This window comes from Dasypus novemcinctus, chromosome 9, assembly GCF_030445035.2.
Source record: "Dasypus novemcinctus isolate mDasNov1 chromosome 9, mDasNov1.1.hap2, whole genome shotgun sequence".
NCBI lineage: Eukaryota > Metazoa > Chordata > Mammalia > Cingulata > Dasypodidae > Dasypus > Dasypus novemcinctus.
This window is the reverse complement of record NC_080681.1, coordinates 119,447,131-119,474,076: the sequence shown is the minus strand read 5'-3', so window position 1 is coordinate 119,474,076 and position 26,946 is coordinate 119,447,131. Positions and strand designations below refer to the sequence as shown.

Below are 26,946 nucleotides of genomic sequence, written 5' to 3'. Positions count from 1 at the left end.
AAGTTTGGAGGACCCAAAGCTGAAAGCAAGGCTTACTCTAGACTGGGAAGGCACTTCCTTGGTGCCAGACAGGTGCTTAATGGCTTGCCCTCCGCCATTCCTTTGATACTCTCAGCACCCCGTGGGAGTAGATGTTACCTTTCCCAGGTGGGTTTTATTTGTGCAGCCCAGCGTTTGCCGTTCAGAGGCCTTGTCACTCACTAAGATGAGTTGGAGTGGCTGAAAGCCAGTTCTAAGTGGGTGCTGACTGCCAAGACCCAATGGGATGCAGCCATTGATATTTCTATGGCAGCGTAAGTGGGCCCTGTAGCTGGAGCTACATAGAGGGTAGATTCAAAACCCAAATCAACAGGATGTCACTACCTACAGGTGTGCTCAGTCTGGTTGTAACATCAGGGCTCCCACGTTCCCTTGTTTAGAGGCGCCCTGCACTGGTGTTGAGGTCAGGCTCATGATGCTGGTTATTTGGACAGACGGACTTGGCAAGACTCTTTTCACATAGCCCCTCAGAAGAATTGGTTTGTTACTTCTGCCAGGGAGCATCTTGACTACCTGGAGCAGGGGCCCACAGCAAGGTTGGTCACTCACTGACTTGACATTGAGGGGTAGCTTGGAGAAATCACCTCCTCAGAGTTGCAAATGCTGAGCAGCAGGGGGTGGCACCCGATGTCTGGTATGAGATGACTGGAGAGGTTGCAGATGGGTTCTGGGGGCCTCTCCAGCATTGGCTGGTCTTCCTTGCAATATTGGTCCTTCTGTTTGGAGATGCTCCAGGGTCCTTGGTTCCCAGAAAGGTGTGGGGCACTGGGTAAGTAGAGCTAGCCTGACATCACCCCACCCTCCACACTCCCTCCTCTCCCTTATTATTTCTTTTATGTCCCTTTACGTGTCTCCATCATTAGAATTTAAATTTCAGAGTTGGACTTTGCCTTCTTCTAACGCCTTCTGCAGATGCTTCCAGGCCTGACATATAGAAGGTGCATAGTAAAAATTTTGTGAGGTGAATGTGCTCAAATTTTTTTGTTGGTTGAATGAGAAATAGAGACTCCCTGAGAACAGCCAAGTTTATTCTCAGAGAAACTTTGGGACATGTCTGATAGAGTAGAGATATCCCCTCTTGCCATGTGGGCCCTTTCTGTATTCTTTTTCTCTGACAGTCTGTGACTTTCCTGCTGGCTTTGCTCCACAACTCATGTATGTTGGTCCCCTCCCAGTCTAAGCACAAGAGGAAGCACTGAAAAGGGGCAACGAATGTAGAGGAGGCAAAGGAGAGCCCAACTTGATCTGTTGGAAGGTGGAGGAGAGACTAACGCATGGGACTTGAGAATCTCCAAGCAAAACCCCAAGGATAAGATTTTACTGGTCCAGAATTTTTCAGTTAGGAAGAGCAAGCTGGCATCCCTCCCCGCATGCTGGCATCTGTCCATTTGGAATAAGCTGCTGTCTCCCCTCCTGGGGTTATAAAGCCGGGTGATCTTTAATTATGCTCATCCCTCTGCCCCAGGGCCTCAGCTGAAATAATCTGTTGCATTGTGCTCTGTTCCCTCTACAAACATGAGTTGTCAGGTCCTCTTTGTCCCTCTTGAGACATTGACTGAGCTTAATGTTAGGAGTATTGACCTTGATTCCTAACCATGTGTTTAGACAGCCAAGGGACCTCAGTGAGATCACTTTCACCTCCCTGAGCCTGAGTTCCCATCTATATGATGAAAAAGATTATACTTGTTCTGTCCTATAAGGAGGAGGGTTGTGGGGCCAAATAAAATAATGGATGAGAGCCCCAAAATGGAAACAACCCAAATATCCATCAACTGATGGGTGGCTAAACAAAGTTTAGTGTATCTGCACAATGAAATGTTATTTGGCAAAAAAAAAAAAAAAAGGGAATTATGTTCTGATACATGCCACAACATGGATGGAAACATGATGCTCAGTAAAAGAAGCCAGACACAAAAGGCCAAATACTGTGCTTCCATTCATGTGGACTGTCCAGAGGGAGCAAATCCTTTGAGACAGAAAGTAGATGAATCATTGTCAGGAGCTAGGGGAGGGGAGAATGGGAAGTGACTGCTTATTTCTTTTCAGGGTAAAGGAAATGTTCTGGAATTATATATGGTGATAGTTACACAACTTTGTGAATATATTAAAATCCACAGGATTTTTACCAGGGAAATGATGGGATGGGAATTATATCTCAATAAAGTAGATACATAAACACACAAATAATGGATGGGAAAAGACTATTGTAAGTCTCTGACAGTGGAGTGTTATCAACATCATCTTCACATCTTGCTATTTATTCTGTGCCTTCTTTGTGCCAGGCATGTGGCAGGGGTTTGGCATACCTTACTTTGCATGATAGATATCATCATCTTTATTTTGCAGAGACTGAGGATCAGAGAAGTTAAGGAACATGACTACATTAGTCATCCAAAGGGGTGCTGATGCAAAATACCAGAAATCTGTTGGCTTTTATAAAGGGTATTTATTTGGGGTAGAGGCTTACATTTACCAGGCCATAAAGCATAAGTTACTTTCCTCACCAAAATCTATTGCCTCGTCTTGAGGCAAGATGGCTGCCACCATCTGCCAAGAGTCCAGGCTTCTTGGATTCTTTTCTTTCTGGGGCTCCATTTCTCTCGGGGCTCAGCTGCTGTGCTTGCTTCACAAGGCCAGTTGTAGACTATCAGGTGAACAGCTCTGTCTCTCTCTTCAGGGCTTTTACTGTGTCTAAGAAGCCATCTCTATTCCTCTGTGCTCTTTTCCTGTGTTTTCACTTCCCAGGTTCCAGCTCAAAACTCTCAACTCTGTCCTTTGCCATGTCTTTTCTCTGTAAGTCCCCACCCATCAAGGGACAGGAACTCTCTGTCCCAATCAAAGTCCTAATCATAAGTTAATCAATTAAAAGCGATACCTCTGACAGACGAGTTTACAAACATAATCCAATAACTGTTTTTGAAATTCATAAACAATGACAAATTGCTACAGTCCACCCTCTGAATTCCAGAAAGACATTACAATATTCAAAAAACCTTAATCAGTAACAATACTAAGGACAAAATAATTTCATAATCAATTTAAAGGAGTACAGTTTATCTTGGGGCAAAGTCCCATCTGCTGTAGACCTCGGAAATTTGCAAAACCATTTATCTGCTTCTAATACACAAATGGAGAAAGGATAAACATTTTCATTATCATAAGGAGAAATTGGAATGGAAATATGAGTATGGATCCTCTACAGTTCAGTAAACCTACAGGACATGCTTCATTAGATGTCAAAGACTGAGAGTCATTCTTAAGACCATGATTTCTTTTCCCTGGGCCCTTATGGGAACCCACACTTTCCACAGCCCTGCCCAATGGCCATTTTCTTGGTTCCACCCTCATCAAGTGTCTGGGTGTAGACAAAGCTCTAGACCTCACTCTCCAAGAACTTTGGAGTGATTGCCACACCTTATCCAATCTTTGGGTTAGAGACTTAACCCCCTAATACAGTGAAGGGAAGACCACATCCTACCTAACCTTTGGCATAAGGCTTAGCCTTCTCAGAGCAACGAGTTGACCACCTGGCCTTCCCTAATCCATGGGGGATTACCCTCTCAGTACCCTCGGGCAGCAAAACTCTCCCCAAACATTGGATGGGAGCATCCAGCCTCTTCAACTGCTGGGTCAGACTCACCCTTTCTGTACACATGGGTGGGGTTCCTCTCTTGGCCCAACGTGATGTCTTAATTCCAGAACTCAACTTCCATAATTTTCCTCTCAAAGCCATTTTTCCTTCCATCTCTCCCCTGCATGTCCCTTTTAGTCCAGGCTGACAGTGATTTTGTCCATACAGCTCTCTCAAAAAGCTTGTTGGTTTAGCATGCAGGAAGCAGGGGTCCAAGCCATCAGATAGTAAGACTTTCCACAAGTCTTTCCTAGATAACTGCATTTTTAATCATAATTTACAAGTTCCAAGTTTAGTTAAGTCCTCAAATAGGGCACTATGGTCTGGGGCCTTGATTTCCAGAGGCTTGGGATTTCCAGAATCAGTTTCTGGTTTCATTGTGCCTAACAATTCATTCTCAGCTTATCTCTTTCATCTAACATTTTACTATAAGCTGCAAGGAGAAGCCAAGCCACATTCTCTGAGTTTACTTTGGAAAGTTCTTCAGCTAAATGTCCAGGGTTATCATTTTCAAATTCTGCATTCCCTAAAACACCAGGAGTTAATCTTGCTAAGTTCTCTGCAACTTTAAAACATGAATCACCTTTCTTCCAGTTTCCAGTAATTTTCATCATTTACTCTTAAGGCATCACAAAAATTCCCTTTAGCATCCATATTATTAAGAGTCTCTTCAAAACAAGCTAGGGCTTTTCCATCAAGTATCTCACAATTCCTCCAAAAAATACCCCTTACCCATTTATAAAACCTTTCCAGCATTTTGGTAATTACAAAAGCACAACCCCAGTCTTAGTACCAAATTCTGTATTTGTCAGCCAAAGGGGTGCTGATGCAAAACACCAGAAGTCTGTTGGCGTTTATAAAGGGTATTTATTTGGGGTAGCTTGCAGCTCCAGGCCATAAAACATAAGTTACTTCCCTCATCAAAATCTATTGCCTCATCTTGAGGCAAGATGGCTGCCACCGTCTGCCAAGAGTTCAGGCTTCTTGAGTTCCTCTCTTCCTGGGGCTCCATTTTGCTCCAGGCTCAGCTTCTGGGTCTCTTCACAAGGCCAGCTATAGACTATCAGACAAACGGCTCTGTCTTCCCCCCCACCAGGGCTTCTGCTGTGTCTAAGAAGCCATCTCCATTCCTCTGTGCTCCTCTCCTATATGTTCACTTCCCAGGTTCCAGCTCAAAACTCCCAACTCTGTCCTTTGCCATGTCTTTTCTCTGTGAGTCCCCCCCACCAAGGGGTGGGGACTCAACGCCTGACTGACATGGCCCCATCAAAGTTCTAATCACAATTTGATCAATTAAAAGTGATACCTCTGACAGACCAGTTTACAAGCATAATCCAGCAACTATTTTTGGAATTTATAAATAATAACAAACTGCTACAACCACCAATGTAACCCAGCTGGTTAGTGGCCTGGCTGAGTCTCAATCTCAGATTTGTCTGACCCCAAAGACCAGGTTCTTTGCTTTACTCTGTACTGATGCTGGCATCTCTTAAGTTCGAGGGTATCTGGAGATAATCAAATGACTTCTTTTATGGAGACCGGGCCACTGTTTAACTTAAAGTGGTTCTTAGAACTTAACACGGTGATACCTGAGACTCCCACTGGAAAGACTAAACTATTTCCCAGTCCATCTGAGTGAGGCTCTGCATGTAGAAATCAGGCTACAGCGACTCACCTACGGGGCTAGTAGCTGGTCTCTCTGGCCTGTGGAGTAGAGTAGCATCCAGCAATTCCAGGAGTTGACGGATTCTAAGGCCCCCAAGGACCCATGCTCAGACCTTGGTGCTGACAGGCACCCACTCTGAAGCTTAGGAAGCCCCCCAGGGGTTGAAAATCAGCTTTGTGCTAATATCAGATGGAGAGGAGGGCACCTCCAGGCTCTGAAAAGTACTGATGGGAATCCTCTGGGCTTGCTCCCATCTGCAAAGAGAGATAGAGGCCGCAGGCTGCCAGGACCAAAATAGTTTCAAGGTGTGCTCCAGTAAATCAAAACACTGCTGCATGGTGGCGGAAAACTCTAATGATGGAGAACAGCATGTGGGGGTGGGCGGGGAGCAAAGGACAGCAGCTGGCAAGAGGCCATCCCTGAGTTTCCCGGGCGTTCTCCACGCAGGTGACATTTCTCAGAGAAATCACAGATGGTGTGTGTGGAAATGGGCTGCCAAGGAGGGCCTGGGCTGCTCCTTGCAGCCTACAAGTTCCAGTCCCAGATTTGGGGGTGACAGCCTGGATGGGAGAAGGGACCCCGAGAGTCAAAGGGCCTCTGACTTAGATGGACTGTAGGAGGCAGGATGAGTCACCTCCCCTCTCAGCCGAGGTTTTGTTATCTCAAAAGCTGGGGCTGACTGCAAAACCAGGGGGGCCCCCCTCCACCGAGTCCTTATAAAGCCACTGCTATTTGCTCAGCCCTTTGGGGATACAATAGGGAACAAAACGGACATCAGCCTTACCTTCTTGGAGCTTAGGAGCTAGTGAGGGAGACAGGTATTGATCAAATGGCCTCAAACAATATAATTATAGGTGGTGATAAGTGCCGTGGAAAGCAGCAAAGGATTCTATTTAAGCATAGGGTCAAGCACGGTGGGCTACCCTGCGCCAGGCACTCTTCTCTTGCTTAATATATTTGCCTTGACTTGTTTCATTCTCTTCTGCCCTCTGAGCTAGACACTAACAGCAGCATCCCATTTTACAGAGAAGGAAACTGAGGCACAGGGAGGCAAGGAGCTTGCCCAAGGGCACTCAGTCAGAGAAGAGTCAGGCACCTGTGCTCGGAGGGACCCTGCATAAGAAAGGACGTGGCCCTGTCTTCTTGAGCACATCTGAGAGCTGGCTTATGCACGAGGGCTGGAAGGATGAGGAGGTATTAAGTGTGTCCAGGGGAAGGAGGCAGGGAGAATGGGAGCTAAGAAGGCAAATCCCGGCTCAGGGACCAGCATGGCAGGAGCCGGGCAGGACCCAGCCGACAGTGCAGCTTGCCTGCAGGTGCCAGGTCCTCACTCCAGGCCCACTGAGCCAGAACCTGGGGAAGGTGAAATTTTTAATGCGCTCCCTGCATGACTCTTTATTTTAAAGTATCGCTTTAAGCTGGGGTGTCATCGACGTAGCGTAGCACACAACTGAGGTATACAGTTTTTAATGAATTTTAACAACTGCGCACAGAAGTGTAACCCACACCCTAACTGAAATTTCCATCGCCCCAGAAAAGTCCTCTGGGTCCCTCCCGGTCAGTCCCCACACTGCCCCTACCCCACACTGCTCTGCATTCTGTCCGTTCTAGTTTTGCCCAGCCTAGAGCTTCATATAAATGAATCATCCAGTAGGTGCACCTTTACGCCTGGATGCTTTTGCTCAGCAAAAAGGCTTTTGAAATTCGCCCATGTCATTGCAGGTGTCGGGAGTTCCTTCATTGTTTTGGCTGAGGAGTATTGAGGTGGATGGATGGACACGATTCATTTATCCGTTCTCCTTTCGGTGGAAATTTGGACTGTTTCCCGGCTGGGCCTTTTCTGAACGAAGCTGCTGTGGACATCTGTGTACAAGTCATGTTGTGGCTGTGGGGTAAATAGATAGGAGTGGAAGAGCTGGGTCACCCCTGAGCGATTCATCACAGCCGGCCCAACACTGACATTTCAGAAACTGGACTGACCCACTCGTGACCACACACGCTTTGAGCCCCCAAATCCCACAGCTCGCTATTTCAACATGAAAGTGGCATTGGAGTTGTTGTCGGGTTTTTTTTTTTTAAACAGAGAAAAATTTCACTCCTAAAAAGAACATACCATCACTCCACCTGAAACCCTATAAATTCGTTGTCACCCACCCAGGGCATGTTTAGCCACGTTAATGCTATAGTATCCCAGACCCTGCACATCTGCAGAAGGCAGGCAGCTCAAAACTGGAAAGATTTCTCGGTGGTTTTTATTAGACGAGGTGGACTGCAGGATGAAGTCAGCAACTCACCTGCTACCACCAGCCCCTCTCCTCTCTCATTTGAACTGGATTCCCAGTAAGTCCATTCAAATCCTCTCTCCCTTTCTTTTTCCTGAACTGTTCATACCAGAGTCTGAAAAGCAGATCTCTTTGTTTATATTTCCCTTGGCTGTATTAAACCCGATTTGTCATATCTGACATACTGCAAGTTTCCTATCAGATACGAGAGGAGGCGCCTGCTGAATGTACAATGGGAAGGGACCCTATCAGATACGAGAGGAGGCACCTGCTGAATGCATGATGGGATGGGAAATGTGAGTGGAAAGCCACTTATACTCTGGCCCCCGGCACCTTCCCAGGTACCAGAAACTACCAAGTGTCTCCATGCTAGGAAGGAGCCAGAGAAAACCAGGCAGAGTTTAATTGCCTGGGTGCAGAGTCACTCAGAAGTGCAAAGAAACAATAAAGACCCTAATTAAAACTCTGTTGCTCATGTTTGAGAGTCGTGGCCTGTCTTGCAGAAGATGTACAGGTCAGACAGACAAATTATATTAATGTGATATTAAAGTAGACCATCAATGCAAAGATTTTACACCATTCTCCTCCAGGGGGATGCCTACTCATCTTTTAGAGCTCAACCCCAGTTGACCCACCAAGTAGCCCTCTCTTCTCGGCCTCCACTGTTACTATGTGTTTTCTCAACTGTAGCACCCATGACACAGAGCTGACACATAGAATGCACTCCGTAAATATTTGTCGAATAAATGTAGAAGAATGCCATTTCTTCATTACATGGTTGTTAAGCTCACCGGACTATTAACTCCTTGATAGTAGGGATTGTCTTCTCTTCTCTCCAGCTTGCAGCCCATTGCCTAGCACATAATAGGTCGTCAGGAAAGCTTTCCCAGGTTAATTTAGAAATATAGCATGTACCCTGTTGTATCCTAGTTATTGCTGTGCATGTGGGTGCTACCTCCTGCCCTTTGTATCCTCAGCATCTCTAAGGCAGTCTGTGAATTTGTATATATTATTCTCTGGATCCCCAGTATCCGGCATGTACGTAGCACACACATAGCAGGGGCTCAATGAAATACATACTGATTATTGAATAATATTTGAGCAGCAATCCCATTATTCTTATGCACTAGAGTATTTACATTTGCTCTGAAATCCTGAACAGTTGAACTTTGACATCTTCTCTGCCATGCTTCACTGTAGAACAGAGTGACACTACATCTAAACAGGTTTTATTACTCAGGTACCAAGGTGACCCTGGCCCTATACCAAGCTCCCATGAGCCTCTCCTTTCATCTCTCAAGGCTTGATGTGTTTCTGTTTGTTGAGGCTTTTAATGGACATCATAGACCCCAGGAAAACCTACCTGAGGATGTGGCCTTGCAATTTTGCAAGAGTCAGGGTAGGGGTTACTGGTGGGGAGACTTGACTGGTTTGGGGTTGGGCAGACTGGATTTGCTCTCGGCTCTGTACTCATCAGCTTTTTTACTTTGGGCAAGTTGTTTTGCCCCTGTCTATAAAATGGGGATAAATCATTCCCCCTACAAAGTTGGTGCAAAGATTGGATGGTGTACGAGCTTCCTATTGCTACTGTAACAAATTTTACAAACATGGTGTCTTAAAACAATACAAATTTATTCTCAAAGTTCTGGAGGTCAGAAGTCTAAAATGAGCCTTATGGGGCTAAAATCAAAGTGTCAGCAGGGCTGGTTCCTTCTAGAGGCTCCAGAGGCGGTCTGTTTCCTTACCTTTTCTAGTTCTGGAAGCCACCTGGATTCCATGGTTTATGGCCCTGTCCTCCATCTTGAAAGCCAGCAGGGCAGCATCTTCTCCCTCTGACTCTGCATCCTTTGTTTCCAGCAGCACATGGTCTCCTTGCTCACTCTGACTCCTGCTGGCCTCTCTTGTAAGGACCCTTGTAATTACACTGGGACCCCCGGGTGATCCAGGATAACCACCCCATCTCAAGAGCCTTAACTTATTCACAGCTGCAGAGTCCCTTTTGCCATGTGAGGTCACATATTCTCAGTGTAGGGACTGAGACAAGGATACCTTTGGGGTCCGATATTCCACCTACCACAGCTAGGATTGTGTGGAGGGGGCCTCCGTGTAAGTCAAGTTCTCCATTCCCGGTGTAAAACTCACAAACCTGAGTCGAGTTACCCTCTCCTAGCCGCAGGTGAGGGAGCTGGGTGGTAATACCCGCCCGGGTATTACCGACTGCTTCCAGGGGGTGTGAGTTTGGTGGCACTTCTGGCCTGCCCTACAGGCAGCAGAATGAGCTCCACTGCCGGAGAAGGCCCTCAGGCAAAGACGCAGGCGGCAGCCTGGAAAGTCAGGCCAGCCTGCACCCACGTGCCCAGGACAAGCGTTACAGGCAGAGTACGGCAGCGCCTGCCACGGGGGCCCGGGCACGATGCTCTTGGAGAGCAGCCCCCTCCTCACCGTGCCTGAGTGCTCTGCTCCCAGCAGTCACTAGTGGTTATTCCTAGGAGTCACTTGTGGTTATTCCTAAACCTGATTATGGCCATTGTACAGTGGTTTTGTGTGTGTGTGTGTGTGTTTTTCAGTGAAACTAAGTTGAATGCTTTAGAATGATAGGAGCAAATTGCTTTTAAAAAGTCTAATTTTATGTAGTCTAGATGACTGTGAAAGATGAGGATGGGAAGAACCACAAAAGTCTAGAAGGAGTAGTTCTTTCTCACTCCCTTTAAAGAAACTGAAACTGGAAATCATAAATCATGAATTCTGGGTGTGTGTTTGTGTGTGTACGTTTGTGTATTCAGTTCTCATAGCTCTGAGAAAGAGTTGTCACATTTTGTTGATTATTGGTAAAGAAGTGAAGGCCCAAGAGGTAAGTAAATACACCCAAGTGCCAGCATCTAGTAAGGGGCAGAACTGAGACCTGAATGTCTCTCTCTTTGCCCTGCACCACCTTCCCGCCGACCTCCGTCTGCCAGGCGTGGAAGACATACCGGAATTCCTAAGCCTCCACTTCCATTTGCCCAGCGCCTGGAGCGGAGACCACCCCACGTCGCCGTGAGGAGAGGTTCCAGGGAAACGATGTGGAACGTTCTGCTCCTCAACTTGGGAGCTTCCTTAACGGAAAGAGGGAAGTGATCTTTTTATTCCACTTTTTCCTAACTTCTTTTGACATGAATGAGCTTCCTCTACATCTTGTTAGGTGGAAATTTCTGAAAAAAGCATAGACTTTTTACCTCCCATTGTGGACCAAAATCAGGAATTGGGGGCTGCCTGGAAAAAAGGCCGTGGTCCTGCCTCGGATTTCAGGGACCTCCAGGCCAGGGACTGTGACAGCAGCAGGAATCAAACGTCTTTTTGCAGAGCCTCAGCCCTGGGCTTCCATTTTCACCCTGAGCAGGTGGGTCCTGAGTCCCTGACCAGGCTTGAGCCAAGCATTCTGTTGTGGGTTACACACAAGCACCTTCCAGAGGTAGTGCTTTTTAACCCAGCAATGAATACCCCCAGCTCTGGTTGGTTTTCCTCTTCCTTTATGTATGGAACTCCCTGCAGAGGCACCCACAGAGCAGAACTCACCCCAAGAAGACTTGCCAGGGAAGAGGTGCCTGGAGGCTGCTCCCTAGCCAACGTGGGGATGCTGGCAGCGTGCTGCTCTTCTAAGCTAACTCTTGCTCCCCTCCAAATGGGAAAGTGATCAGCACCCACGGAGGTTGACAGCATTCAAAGTAGCTTGCCTTGTTTCACTGAGGTTTTATTTATGTGTAAAGGAAGGACGAGTAGGCTGGTACTGTGGTTTCTTCGATGCCAAAACAGCTCCCTTTTGTAAGGCTGAATTGAGGAGGCCTTGCATGTTCACTCAACCAACATTATTGAGTGCCTCCTAGGGCTGGGGTGTGGCCATTTGCAGGCACGTGGTGGAGGCACCCAGGACTGGAGGCACCCCCGAGGGTGGGCTCTGTGTAGGTAAGTGGTGGGAGATTAGACAAGGACACCAGGAGGAGGGGATGGCGGAGCTGAGCCGTGGAGGATGAGCCTGGATTAGCCACCCGGAAAGGGTGCTCTACACCGAGGACACAGCCTGGGCAGGAGCAGAAAGGCAAGGAGCAAACATGGTGCCTGGAAGGACTTCAGGGTGTCCTCTGCGGCCTCGATGGAGGATAGACACGGGAAGGTGAGTCTGCAGGTGTAGACGAAATCCAGGCCTTGCAGGCCTTTTCATCTGGTTGTGAGAAGCCGGGATTCAACCCCGGGAGTAGTCCCTCGCTGCTCCCGCTTTTCGCGGCGTGGAATTCAGTTGCAAATAAGAGACGAGGGAACCAGGATAAATGTAATAAGATAACCAGGATCTGTGCAATAAGAGGTCACAATGTAATGGCTTTCTGGGCATTTTCATGGGGCTTCCGTTGCAAATTTTGTTCCTCAGTTTTAATGATGCAAACCTTAGAGGCATGAATTATTGTCTTCATTGTCAATGTCGAGATCAAATTCTAGGCCCTGGCCCTAAACTGAGGACTTCTGCTGGAGCCCTGCTGTGCCTGTGACTAAGGACTTGGTCCCCAGCATGTCTTGCTGCTGCTTCTCCCCCCCACCAACGTTGGAACAGGTCCACCCTTGCCTGGTTCTTCTCCATCCACAACCTGAACACGGCTCTTCTTCTGGAATGCTTTGCTGCTTCTATGTTACCGCCCCTTCCTTTCCCCCACCCTCCTTGGTTTTCATCCGCAGTCCCTGGGCACAAGAGAGTCCGGCTCACAGACATGCTGTCATTTGCCAAAGTGAGCAGTGTTGTTGCCAGTCGGCAGTGGGGGAAAGAGTCCTCACTGGATCTGGACCTGCGTCCTCCTTGAGGAGAAGGGGCTGATCTAGGTGAATTCTCAAGTCCCCTTAGAGCTGCGTCTTTCCTGTTCACCACTGTATCCCCTGGGTCAGGCCTGGAGCAGGCACTCAATACTCAATATGGATTAAAGACGGAACACATAAACGCATATCGTGTGTGCCAGGCAGCACGCTGTGGACCTGGAGCAGACGTCAAGGAGAATAAAACAAAGCCCCTGCCTTCAAGGATCTAGGGGTAGCAGTCAATGTGGAAGGGAATAATAATTATACTATGGTATGAGCAGGTCTACAAGGGAAGTAAGTAGAGAGTGCTGCGGTAGCCTGGGAGGAGCCAGTGGGGGCTGCTCTGTATTTTTCTATTCCATTTCCTCTTGGTGGAGAGATCTTAGCAGAAAAGGAAACACGACAAGACTGCATTCTGTTTTAAGTTCACACACAACCAAGAATCTCACTGAAGGTGCTGAACGTTCAAGCATCTGCCATCTCCCAATTTGTGGATAGAGTTACTTGCTATTCCACGTGCAAGGAATGACAGAGATAATGCACATTTTCCTTGTCACCATTGAGCTCACAAATTTAGACCAGGTAATTTTTTTTCTTCTAAAGAAATGTCAATAAGAGTTTGTTGGCAAAATTGCGCTCAGTCTTGTGCACAAGATTTCATGAAATTTGCAATTAGCATCTCAGGACCTCCTCCGGCCTGTGGTTCTCGCCCAAGCCACAGCCAAGGGGCATGAGGTCCACTCACTCACCCACTCCTGAGCTCACCTCTGGAGCAAGGTTTGGACAAGGCTGCTAGAGGATGCTGACGGTGCGGGCACGCTTTCTAGCCCGGGAAAGATTTGCCTGCGGAGTGGCTGGGGATCTTAACAGATGGTGGATGGATGAAATGTAAGAGGACAACTCAGCCTGGACGACTTCTTAGCAGGACCCCAGTGACACTGCTGCAAGGACCGGGAATTATCTTCCCAGTGAAAAGCTAAAGTGGCCAAGAGGCAAAAGAAACAGGTGCAGAGCCCTCTTAGCTGCCCAGGGCCAGGCACATGATCCAAGCCCCGCCTGTCCAGATGGCAAGGATCTGCACCGCGAGAGGAGCCCACCCCAGGGGCTGGTGAGACCCCGGCAGGGATGCGCTGAAGCCTGGGCTCCCCACGTTCCACTTGTCTGGGGGACAGAGGGCACGGTGAGATCCTCAGACAGCAGGAGACCCGTCGAGAGTAGCTAGTGTGAGACAAATGCAACCCGCACAGCTCGTCGTGTGTGCCCCTGAGCAAAAGAATATTATTTCACAGGGTTATTTTCATTAAACGGAGTGAAACAGGCATCCAAGCAGCTGCAGGGCATCCAGCTTCTCTCTGGGAAACACACTGGATGGCAAAGCCTCCCCTTCAAAGCTGACTGTGCATTGATTGACAAAGTCTGTTTTCAAAGCCCAATGGGATTCCTGAGACTTCTCTGCAGGCGCAGAAATGTCCTTTCATGGCCAAAGCAACCTGCCACTTGGACTCTGTCACTTCCTGCAACCAAATAAACGGCCGCCCTCCATGCACAAGTGCAGATGGGCTCCACCTTTCATCGAGGCTTGTCACACGCTGCCGTTTCAGCCTGAGTCATGAATTATGCGTCTATGGGCCCACTGGCCTGTTCTGTTCTTCTGTTTCTCAAGGATCCATAATATACAAGGCCCTATAAAAACCTGTGCTTTTGGTCCAATCCCACATAACAATGAACCTGAGACAGCTGTCTGACATTTTTACTGGGGAGCCCTGGATTTCAAGAGGTCACTCGGCTGGAAGATACGTCGGGGAGAGAGAAGACACCCCATACTGATGTCAGCTTGCCGAAGCTGGAGCTGAGAGTTCTCCGCAGCCGGTCTGAAATAAAACGTAATGCCAGGCTCACTCCTTGTCACCAAAGTAATTGGTGGTTCGAGTGACTGATCTGGGTTGACAGCCAGCCCCTGTGGATGTAAGGGGGCTTTCCATCACATGTTTTCTTCTTCTCCAGCTCTTTAAACTCCAAGATAGGAAAGCATGTTCCAGTTTCAGCCAAAGCCATTCACCAAAGAGGAATACCACTTCTCAAACATACCCAAAGCTCTTTTTAGCAGGACGGGAGAATTTTATTCAGACCACCGCGGTGTGCCAGCCCTAAGACTGCCTTCATAACTTTGCCTTAGAGCGCCGATACCCATAATTCATTCACGAAGACAGACTCCAGAGGCCTCGTTGTGGTTTATCTTGTTTTTGTATAATTACACCCCATCCCCCACCCCAGAGGGTGTGTGTGGTGATTTACAGAAATGCCAGGATACCTGGTTATTATTCCTCACTCCTGATCCATTTTTATTCTTCCTAATTTTGCAGAGTCATTTGTTGGATAAGGCCATTTAGAAAACAAATGCATATTTTAATAGCTAATATTGAATTTACATTTATACCTCAGGTGAATAGGGATAATGATGTGGCAATTAAAGGCAAATATATAATTTTCAGTCGTGACTAGGGATTATTCTGCTGACGGAACAAGCGCTAACTTAGATATGATTTAACTGAATGTTAAATTTTTTAAAGCTTTGGGGACTTTTGATTGATGATGGATAGTTTGGGACTTTTCCAGGTAGAAAAAAATCCCCTGTCTTTGCACCTTACATCTAGGTATCTCAGAAATATGCATCTGGTTCATTAAATAAGTATGTAATGTATTGATAAGTGAAACAAATAAGATACAAGCAGTATGTACACTGGTCCCGTGTGTGTGAGCGGGTACGTACACACACGTGAACTATACATGTGTCCTCCCAGACATCTTCCAATGCATTTGTACAAGAATATAAATAATGAAATATTAGCAGAGGATAACTGGATTTTTGGCTCTTGCTGATTTCAGCTTCAGGCGTAATTGTTGATTCTCTTCATGGAGAGCCCACCACGAGATGAGCCCGACCAGCTGTGCGGGTTCTCAGGCCCGCCTTGGTGTATCTGTGTCTGCAGTCTCCTCTTCAGGTCTTGACATCAGTTTGACCCATGCTGGTCTTATCAAGGGTTGTAGTTAAAGGGAACAGAGATATGTCTTGGCTTAGATCACCAAACAGCTGCCCTTGATTTTAATGATGGTGTCTGATAGCGCCGTCTGGATTTCCAAAGTAAGTGGGGATGATCATGCCCCCTGAAGAGTAATGGTCCTGAAACTATTTTGAACCTTGGACCACTGGACAGGACAAAAGAAACTACCTACCTCCCTATCAGCTCCTTGCTATTCACCTCTCCTAATAAAACACCTGCTGACTGAGGGAGGCAGCTGTTTCTCCTGGTGATGGGAGGCAAATGGAAGAACTGCAGACTGACCCACGGGTTCCCACCAGGAAGCTAGGAAGCCACACGGTTCCCATTCTAAAAGTTAGGACCACGGACTGCCGTTCTGTGGACCACATGGAAAACCATCATCTGTGGGTCCCCACTGCATGTTGCAAATGCCACCTAGAAGGCAAGTTTAGGGAGTGCACCTCTTAAAGATGTAAGCCCTGGACTTGTTCCCTTATGTTATGTTAACGTGGAATCTGAATGGGAAGCAGATGCAGTGTGTACTTGCCTAAATAGGGGGGCTCTAACCACTGCTTTTATAGAAGCTGTAGATTTTCTTTGCTTAAACAGCTAGCCCCATCGCCCTGACCTTGACCTCCCCCCTCCCTCATAAATCTGTGTGTGGAATGTATGTTGTGCCGTATTCTGCTTTCACCATACTTGACATCACTTGGTGTTCAACAGAGCCCACGGCTGTCACTATTTTTAGGGGCACCCTGTTTCTCTTGGGTGTTTGGAGGTAAATCCAGAAGCACATTGCAGGGAAGGGGCCATATGTTTATTTCTAGGTTCAGCCTATTGAGTCGTGCTTGTCATCCAGGCACTCGACTTCATCCCCATAAAAAGGCCAAACTGGAGAACAGTCCTACTGTGCAGAGGGGCTCTGGGAGCCTGCCCCACGCAGAGGAGAAGATTTAAAATGTAGCAGGCAGGCTAAGCGGGATTTTAACTCAAGGCAGCAGTGTGGCTTTAGCACCAGGCTGGGAGGAGATGGGTTATTAATCCCCTTTGAGTACGTCCTATTCCAGTCCCGTGACGCCATGAGCCATTCCTATAGCAGAACCTCGGCTGTACTAAAGCTGCAAACTGCTGCCAGAGGGGAGTGGTATCGCTCAGTGGTTTGAGCTCCTACTTCCCATGTACAAGGTCCAGGGTTCAATCCTTGGTACCTCCTTTAAAAAAAAAATGCTGCCAGGCTGTGGGCCTTTAAGATGACAGTTGGCTTCCACCGGCTTCGCTGACCCCCTGCCCCTCATCAGCTCTACGACAAACTCAAGCAGCTCCCAGCTGCCTCAGCTCGCCCATCTGTCACTGCCCAAGCAAGAGGTCGGTGGCCTAGTGCCCTTTAGTTGGAATGTTGAAAGAAGAAAGAAGAAAATAGAAAAATGGGAGGGATTGGTGATCAGGCATGCTGAAGAATCCAGAATTCCAGCTGTGACTACCTCCCTGTTCTAACCTTCCCAGGGAAACTTGCATTCCTTATTTACTCATTCAGCAAACATGGGCTGAGCCCCTCCCATGTGCCCTGGGCTGGGTGCCACAAATACAAGGATGGATACGGCAGAAGAGGCCCATGCCCTGGTCAACTGACCATCTAGGAGCGGGAGAACGTTGGGCAGAGGGACGTTGTGTAGTGTCGAGGGTGCCAGATCTGGAGACAGCAAGTCTACCCGTTGAAGCCTAACGTGACCACTTACAGGCTGTGTGACTTGGGGAAGTCTCTTCACCAACTTGGACCTCAGTTTGCTCAGCTGGAAAATGGCGATAATAATAGTCACTATCTTACAGGGTTGTTGGAAAAATTAAATGAATTCTTGCATACAATGCATGAAGGAACATTCACTAATTGTTGGGCTTTGTTATTCAGTAATTTCTAATGTAATTGGTGTTGTAAAAGGGCAAGAACGGGGTGCTCGGGGAACATATTACAGGGAAAGTTTGTCTTTTTTCAGGGGCTAGGAAGGCGGCCCTGACCCTGATGTTTAAGCTGGAAGTTAGAAGCAAACCTCTCCTTTCTTGCCGCAGAGTTTTCGCCACGGCATGAGCGTTCCCAGTCCAAGATTAGGCTGACTTGGATCCCTGTCTTCTCTGCCAAATCAGAAGCACCTTCAGGGCAAGGAGTATACCTTTAACATCCTTCTAGCACTTTCTGCTGTATTGAACATATCCTGTTGGGCTGTTCCTTACTGAATACCCAGATAAATGTATGACCAAATCATACTCCCACACAGACATCGGGAGATTTGAAGATTTGAATCTGTTCCAACTTGGCCCTGGGAAAAGTTCGTCTTATCATCCTGCTTTCAAATTTTCCAGTGGGTTACCAGGGGGCTGCACCCAAGGCTCTTGAATCGTCAGCAGGAAGGACACTCCCGCACAGGCTGCCCCATCCGTCCAGCATGTTAAAGGACCAGTGGGGGAGGAATGCAGCGAGCCAGGCCCAGGCAGCTTTGGAAAGCCCCTGCTTTCCCAGCCGTGGCCATTCCTGTGCCTTGCACAGGCCAGCGTGTGCATACCTTGGTTTATACAAGACGTGATCCTGAAAATTAGGTTATAAATCTTGCTTGTTTTGGTGAATACAGTTAAAAAAAAAAAAAAACCCTTACAAGAGACGTGTTAATACACAACATGTTATACATAATTCAGCCTTCCTGTAGTTACTAAATTAATTTTGCATGCACGGTATTTTTAAATCGCGGCTCATGCTGAGCTAGCTCCTGCAATGTGAACCTGAGAGTTTGGACCTTAATGAAGGACCATTTGCTCCACTCCTTCCTCCCAGTATCAGCATCTGAGCCCCTTTATCCCTAAAAAATATTGGTGAGCACCATCCCACCATGTGCCAGGTCTCAAGCTAGTAAAAGCAGGAGTGGAAATACAGCAGTGTTTACCCCCAGGGGTCACAAACAGGGAATCATTACACAGTGTGTTAAAAGTTTTGCTTAGGGAATTAGTGGGAACACCAGCCTCGGGGGCATCATGGAAAGAGTCTGGAAGAAGTTTCCAGAATGTTGCAGCAAGGGAAGGGAGACGGCATTGGCCAGGATCTTTGGGAGTGAGTCTGGATAGATATATGCATTCTAGGCAGAGGAAGCAACCTGAGCTAGGGGAAGAGGTGGCAGGTGCAGTAAGTGGCTAATGCTGCTGAGCTCCACAGGGTAAGCTCAAGCCAGATCCAGGTCAGGGAGGGTCTTGTTCATCTGCTAAGGAGTGGAGTGGGACGATGTCATGAGTGGAGTTTGGGCAAGTGACGGCAAAAGCAGATGGGTGCTTCTTGCCTGCTGCATCCTCTTGGGGATGGCTCTGCCACGTATGGTGGTTCTCAAGCTCCAGGTGCTTCGGAATCACCTGGAAGGCTTGATAAAACACGGAAGACTGGATCTCATCCCCAGAGTCTCCAAATCAAAAAGCCTGGGATGGGGCCCAGAGTGGGCATTTCTAACAAGCCCCCACTTGAGGCTGGCGCTGCTGGCCCAGGGGCCTCACTGAGAACCATGGCTGAGGCCTTCATGAGGTCAGCCAGGAGAAGCAGGGCCCCCTAGACCCAGCAGAGAAAGGAAGGGACAGGAACTAGCTTGGCCAGGAGCCAAGTAAACGCAGCTTCCAGTATGCAGGGGGCCTTAGGCCCACATTCTGGGTCACAGATGAGTGTAGATGATTCCACAACCCTCCCCATCAGGGCAAGGAAAGCAAGGAAGGGTTGAAGTGCACGTTGGCTACAGTTATGTTAAGGGAATAATTGCTTCTTTTTCATAACACAACTTTGTCACATCCGATAACCCATTTTCCTTTTTGTTTTTAATCGTTCTGTTCTCCCAGACAGTAAGTACCCTGCATTTGAAGGCTTTATTTTGGAATCCTATTTTCTCCCTGATTTACATTCTCCCCTCTCACTGCTTTATAATCACTTAGGACTCATCGTCAATGGGCAGCTTCGTGTGTCTCCGTTGCCCTCCCTGTTCCTTCCTCCCACCCCCAAATTTAATGATCCATAAAACACTTTAGTTCACTGAAAGAGTGTTGGTTTAAAGGAGCCCTGAGACAAAGCTGTTTTGGTAAAAAGAAACCCCTTTCTAAGCTTTGAAATGTCAGGTTTTCCTATGTTGAGATTGTGGTCTCAGTGGCCCCAGTAATACTGCTCCCTGACTCTGCCCGGCTGCCTTTCCCTTCCACCTGGATGTCCTCGCATACCCCGTTCTTCGGTGGTTCTGACCACAGGATCCAACACTGTGGCCCCTTCCCAGAGTGTAGAGCCATCACAGGTAGAAGTCGGGGTCACTGACGAGTTGCCAGGAAATCACAGACGCCTCCTCTGGAGCATGAGGCGGGATGGGCTGAACGTGGGCTTCCTGGCCAGGGGCCTGAGGTCTGCCTGTGTCTCTGCTTCTCCAGCATCCTGTCCAGGTAGCTGCCCAGGTTATCCTATGCTGTCTCTTCTGATATCTCTGGGACAGTCATCAATCTCTACCCACAAAATTAGTTGTGTTTCTTGTACACATTTTGAAGGTTTTCCCAGAACACATTCAGCTTTGATTTCAGCCTCGAGGCCCCATTTAGCCAGGGGCGGAAACGTGCAGTACCTCAATTCGGGTGGAGGCGGGGGTCAGTGCGCGAAGTGCCAAGGGGCCGGGGGCCGGGGTGGGGGTGGGGTGATAGCGAGGGCAGCTGCTCCTTGGGGTCGTCTGTGCCCCCGACATCTGCTGAATGCTCCGTCGTCCCATCTGGCCCTCGGCTGCGAGCCCACGCGGCTGCTGCAGAGCTGCCCTGCGGGTAGGGCGGCTTGCTGTGTCGAGGCTCTCGTGTGGCAGATGGAAATCATTCTACTGCCCCCACCCGTGTGGAGCTCCAGCAAGCTCATCTCCCAGGACCCAGCTCAAATGCCATCTTCTCCGAGAGGTGTCCGGGGCTCCCCTTTGGAATTACTCTTTAGTGCTTGGGAGAACCTCTTAGTACCAGCTGTCCCATGGTAGAATCATTTATGTACCCATACCTCTGCCCCCAAAACGTCACCTCCTTAGGGGCTGGCACCAGCCTGCTTTACATCTCTGTTTCTAGAACCCAGTGTGGCCTCTGGCAAAAGAGTGAGTGAGCAAAGTTTGTTGAATGAAAATGCAAAGAATGTTCGCATGCCTGGAGTTGGCACACCCCGTCCCGACAGGCAGTGGAAAACAAGGCTGTCTGGTCATGGAGGAGGGAACTAGGTCTTGGCAAGGAACGAGCCCCTCGAAGAATTGGTTAGAGCGGACCCACATCTCTCTTGGGTGAGTCTTCTCTGGCAATTCTTGTCTCCTGTCCCTGTCCTCTGTGGAAAACCTCAGCACGATCCGGGGGACCAGGGCAGCGTGAGCAGGCTGCAAAGGGAAATGTCATTCAAATGAAAAAGCCACAGCAGATTTCAATTAAGCCTGCTTATTTATTTATTGGACTTTTCAAAAGAGGTGCCCCCGGTGCCCATGGGGGATGGATATATAATTTAAAACATGTATCGTAAGTGTAATTTTTAAAAATCAGACAAGTACCCGCTGGGCACCCTCCACCAGGAGGTGGACTCCTCCACCAGGATCCCAGCAGGAGAGGAGCGGGAAGAGGGCGGGACCCCTGGCCCCCCATCCGCTCCATTTGCTTCCGCGCTGTCCCACCGCGTCCCACACGGGTGCCTGTGCACACCCGCCTTCCCTTGGGTGTCAGCATCTGCCTGCGTGGAGAGCGGGAGCGCCAAGGAGCTGCCAGTGGACCCGCGCCGCTGCCCCTCCTCCCGCCCGTCCCTGCTGCTCTCGGCTGCAGCCGCTGCTCGCCTCTGGTCCGGTCCCCAGCTGCGCAGATGGCTGCTGTCTGCTTAGCCATCAGCGCCCTCGGGGTACCAGACTGAGGAGGAGGAGAAGCAACGAGGGAGGAAGCGCCGCGTTCTTTGTTTACTTCTCCTTTTCCTTTGGCTCCGCAAGGTGGCATTCTCAAAGCTTCCGAGGCCTGGGCGCCGCTGAGCTTGAGGAAACAAGCCTGCTCGTAGGGGATCTTAGCTCGGAAAACCGGGAGGAAAACCAGGACGGGCTAAAGGTTTCTGGCGCGCTCTGAAATGGTTTGCGAGATTGTGCGTGTGTGTGCTGATTTTCCTGGGAAAAGGGTTCGTAGCTTTCACCACATGCTCAAAGTGGGTTAGGGCTCCCAAAGAACCAGGTGGCCGAAGATGCAGGTGCCCCCCAGACAAGATGAAACAGATATATTTGCATCCGATTTCAGGAGTTCACGGACTATCCAGGAAACTCCATCCCAAACCCTTGTTTTGTTTATCTGGGAGCCGGAGCTGGAAAGTTTATGCGTTGTGGGGGAGGTCTCAGCCCTGGGCTCCCAGTCTCCCATCTTCTCTGCGGCGCCCTTTGCTTTTTGCAGATCCGCTGGCAATGAGGTATTTTAATTAGAACACAAAGCGGCTCTTTCTGACCGGCTCTGCTAAAGTGGGAACGTGTGCTTCTGTCCATACCCTCCTCCAACTCCACCCTCATTTCTTACAGTGTCCTTCTTTCTTCACCTAAGAATTAGAAAAACAGGAGTTTACATCTGAAATCTATCCTTTGCCCAGTTACCATCACCACCACCCCTACCCCAACCCCTGGATTTAATTCTTTATAGTGATTTTTCGTTTGCTCTGTTCCAGACACTGTGCTAAGCAGTCCTGCTGCATAATAACCCTGTTCGGTAGGGACAGTTATTATTCCCATTTTACAGATGAGAAAACAAGGCTTTGGACGTCCAGAAATTTTCCCATGGCCATAGAGTTTGTAACTAGTAAGGCAAGGATTTGAAGCCAGCTGTATGTTGGGGTCCTTAAGGCTCCACCCTGAGAGCCACAGACCCCTGACCTCGCCCCGCTATGACGTGTGCTGAATGAGCAGAGTCAGACAGGCTGGCTCCCAGAGAAGGAAAGAGAAGGGGGCTGAGCAACGTGGCTTCTGTGACAGCTAACGGGGCCTCCTCGTGGTCAAGTCGAGGATGAGCCAGGCTCACCCCCCTGGCTTCAGGACTTGATGGAACAGAAGAGGGCAGCTTTCCCTCAGCGGAGAAAGGGGAGGAAGGAGTGGCTGGGCTAGGCATGTCCAGTCTCTCTGCCTAAACTCATTGCTCAGACAGGTCCTTCCACCTCCCTTGGGACAGAGTGAAAAAGGTAAAGAGAGAGGCCAAGAGTATCATAGAAACAACGACCTTTCAGAGGGAAAGAAATAGGGCCTTTTGTGGCCAAACTGCCAGAAGGATCCTGTGGTACAGTGGTCCCGTGGTCTGGGTTCCCTGGGACAGAGTTCTAGAACTTCCATCCTACCATGAAGTCAAGTATAACCTTTCTGGAAGTGGTAGTACAACCTCGGTCAAGTTGATGTGCCACCGATGCCACCAAAACCTGGCATTGCCACAAAACCACTGTGGGCATTTGAAACACCTCGTTACTCTTCTGCAAAGCCGAGAGGACTCTCTACGGGGCACAGAACACCAAGCTGGTTGGGGGCCTTGGCTCTGGGAGACAGGCCACCGAGAAGAGACCTCAGGCCCTGATGATTAGGATGCCGCCCTCCCATGTGCCCTGCTCTCTGCCACAGGAGAGGAGATGCATGGATGGCAGCGGCGAGTCCAGCCAATGGGCAGTCCTGGCAGGAGCTCAGAGGGAGAGGGAGAGGCAGGTCGGGGTGTTTCTTGCCCCGGCTCCCTGCCTGTACTGTTGCCTGGATACTGCTGACTGTGCCCCCACCAAGGTCATTACCAGCCTCAAGGGACCTTCTCTACTCAGCCCTCCTCTTTGTTATCTTCTCAGGCCCCCTGGTTGCCCCACTGTCTGCATGGTCCTTGACACCCTGCCCATGCTTCTGTAAAGAATCCCTTTATGAAACCCTTTCTCCTAATTTGAATGTGCCATCCATTTCCTGTTGCCTGATGGATAAAGGAATGCACTTTGGGCTGTTTATCTTGTAAAAAGTTGTCCTCGATTGCCTACTTGCCCCCGCACTCCCAGGAATTGGAAAGACAGTGCATAAATCTGGGGCCCGTTGTATACAGAGCCGTCAAGTCCCTGCTTGGGTGTTACCCTCACGATCTTGACCTCTTTTTGGCACTCTGCTCTCTCCAAGCAATTTCAGGGGCCACGGATGATGTGGCAGCTTCTAAAGTCCAGCTCCTCTTCCCAAGGGTCTCAACCAGTGCATGTTGGCTGTGCAAACCTTGCGTAGGTGTCATCACCAGGTCACGTGTAAAATGTGTTTTTGTTACAACTGCGTGTGCAAGCCTCTAAGTCAGTTCTGTCAGGTAGAATTGTGAGTACGCAGGTGAGAGGGGAGATCCTGGCTCGACTGGACCCAGTGAGGGCTTTGCACTCAGAGGCAATAAGTCTATAACAGAATACTGGGCAGCGGCAGTCTACTCCAACCACAGCACCTGGGAAAGGGCCAGGAACTGAAAGGTGCAATAACCGTGGATGGAGTTTAATCCCATCTGAAGTGTGGGAACCAGCACCCCATCCTGGCAGGACCCTGCCAGGCTGGGAGTTCCTCTCCTGCCCACTGACTTCCTGATCATAGCAGGTCTCTTTCTCCAGAATTCTGCAGACCCATTTTATAGTGCAAAGCTCTTCCTTTGAAGTCTTCATTTCCTCTCCTTTGCAAAACTAATTCTCCAGTTCACCCTATAGTGCTGCTGAAGGGTTAGAGATTTCCTCTAGAGTTTTGGAGTCACCAACTGCCATTTTGGATATTGTACAAAGTCTGTTTTTGATCCAAGGCCCACTCTTCTATATTTGTTTGTTTTCAGGAAACCTCGACCATATGTTTCTGATTCATTTATACTGAAGTCACCAAACAGTGTGTTGAGTACTTGTGTTGCGTCCATAAAGGTTTTATTTCCTAGGTTTTGTTCCTTGGTACTCCTCTTCGATTAGGGACAATTAATCCAACATTTACTCATGCTACACGCCAAGCACTGCATTAGGCACTGGAGGTGCAAGGAAGAATAAAACACAGGCCCTTCTTTCCTAGACCTTGCAGAATGTATCTTCCTGCCAAGAGTTCATGAAATTAAACCGAGATGCTAAGTGTTCATTTTGAAACTCCAGCTCGGCAAGTCTGAGCAGCCTCTCCTTGGTCGTGTTTGACTTTCTCTCTCCGCACTGGCCCCGACCTTTCGGAGTTTCTCCTTCCCAGTTGTGGACACTTTAGTGATGCATCCAAAAAGGCGCGATCCCTTCTTTTTGAAGCCTCTTGCCCTCAAGGGCCTAGCTGTGCCTTTCCATAGGCGAGACAACCCAGCTTCCCCTGGATTGCCCGAGTCTTCAAGGACTTAGAATAAGGACTTTGACTCCGAGGTTCCCGTGAGCGGCTCTCAGAGGACTTTGGAGGGCACGAGTGATCTTCTACTTTGCCCAAACCTCAGAGTGTGATCCCTGCCGAGGAGCTGATTTAGGTCATGCTTGCCAAATTCATCTAAGCACAGAAAACTTTTCTTCCTTTAATTACTCAAGGGGGGAATATTAGGATTTCGTTTTCCTAAATAATCCCCATGGAAATGCCTTTTCTTCCTAAATTTTCCAAGGATCCAGTTTGGAATTGTATAAAATTGACATCAGAGGGTTTTTTCATTGTCTTCCCTCAGAGTCACATGAGGATATTTTTAAAGATCAGTCAATGGGGTACCCCAGGGCGCCCCTGCCTGCAGCTGTGCTCACTCACTCTAGCATCCAGGGTGCCAGCTTCAGGCTTCCAGTAGCACAATGAAGCCACAATGGCTGATTCTCACCCTTTGGCCTCTTCCTCTGCCCAAGGAGATTTTAGCAGGTGGCAGCCAGTGGTGACCATTTAAAGGGGAACGTTTTTCTGTCCTGCAGTGTTGGGGCATCTATAGACTGTCACTTGATTCTTTGCCTTTGCTTCCTTGTTTTTTTTTTAATAATGTTTTGGGTATAGGATGATAAAGTTTAGAGATACTTCTGGAGCTTTCCAGTAAGCAAGCTTTGGAGTATTTCTTTTGTCAGGTCCATGTGTTTTATTCACTCTGTGCCTGGAGTACCTGGCTTGGCTCACAGTAGACACTGTGGTACCTATGGGATGATGATGATGATGGTGATGATGGGGATGGGGATGGTGATGATTCTATAGGATGATGATTATCATAATGGTGATGATGGTGGTGATGGTGATGATCCTACAGGATGATGATGATGATGATGATGGTGATGATGGTGATGAGGAGGATGGTGATGATCCTACAGGATGATGATGATGGTGGTGGTGATGATAGTGATGTGGTGGTGGTGATCCTACAGGATGATGATGATGATGATGGCGATGATGGTGGTGATGGTGATGATCCTACAGGATGATGATGATTGTGATGATGGTGATGATGATGGTGATGATCCTACAGGATGGTGATGATGGTGATGATGGTGATGATGGTGATGTGATGGCAATGATGAAGATGATGAGGGCGGACACTGTCTTTGAGGGCTTAGCATGTACCAGGCACAATGCTAGGTGACTCGCCTGCTCTTCTCACTGAATCCTTAGGACAGCCAAGGAGGTAAGACTCCATCAGTATCTTCATTGCACAGTGAGGAATCGGAGGCACAGAGTGTCTTTGTAACTTTTCCAAGGGCAAACAGCAAGTGAACAGAAACTAGAAATTTGAACCCACAGCAGCCTCACTCCAGAGACTAAATTCTTGGCTTGAATTCTGGAATGAAGGAAGAAATCAGTATCTGGCAAAATGTTCATCTTTCCTGTTGTGTTTCTTCTATGTCCAAAGGCATTCATGAGGCATGATATAATGCAGCCTGGCTTTTATGAGTTAATGAAGCTACCACAGGCACTAAACTCCTGACTCAGGGTCACGAAAAACTTAGACTAAAAAGTCCAACGAGACAGCGCTCAGGCTGTGGATCTCAGCCTGCCAGTGGCTGAGCAGAACCTTCCGGGAGGGCCTGAAGTACCCTCGGAGAAGGACCAAGTGCTCCTTCTGGAAGCAAACTGCACTGAATCATCCACCGAGAAAAACCATGCAATTGGTTCAGCAAGGAGGAGAATCTGGGCCTGGAATTTCAGGTAATTTATCATCTTCATATCAACCAGTCCTTGAGAGCCACTGCTTTCAGAACGCAGCGTGAGCGCAGGCAGAGCTGAAGGGCAGCCTAAACCCATGCTCTCCCAATCCTTCCCCTCTAAAAGTGGAAGCGAATTAGACCAAGGTCAGCAGGGAAGTGAGCTCAGCTCTCATGTGTTGAGGGTCTGTCCCATGCTAGTCCCTGTCACATGCATTTTCTCACTAAGTGAGGTAGGTTTTCTCCTCTGCAATTTACAGAGGAGGGAAACAAGGCTCAGAGAGGTTAAGTCACTTGCCAAAAGTACAACAAGGAATCGGAGGAGGAATGAGGATTCCATGCAAGGGAGAGCTCTGCTCTTC

The 26,946-nt window shown here is 48.6% G+C and overlaps 1 protein-coding gene across 2 annotated transcripts in view; it reads left to right on the top strand.

Moving 5' to 3' along the window:
• KAZN (kazrin, periplakin interacting protein) overlaps positions 1 to 26,946 on the top strand; it is a 1,179,259-nt gene that overhangs the window by 758,193 nt on the left and 394,120 nt on the right. The gene's annotated exons all lie outside the window — the stretch shown is intronic.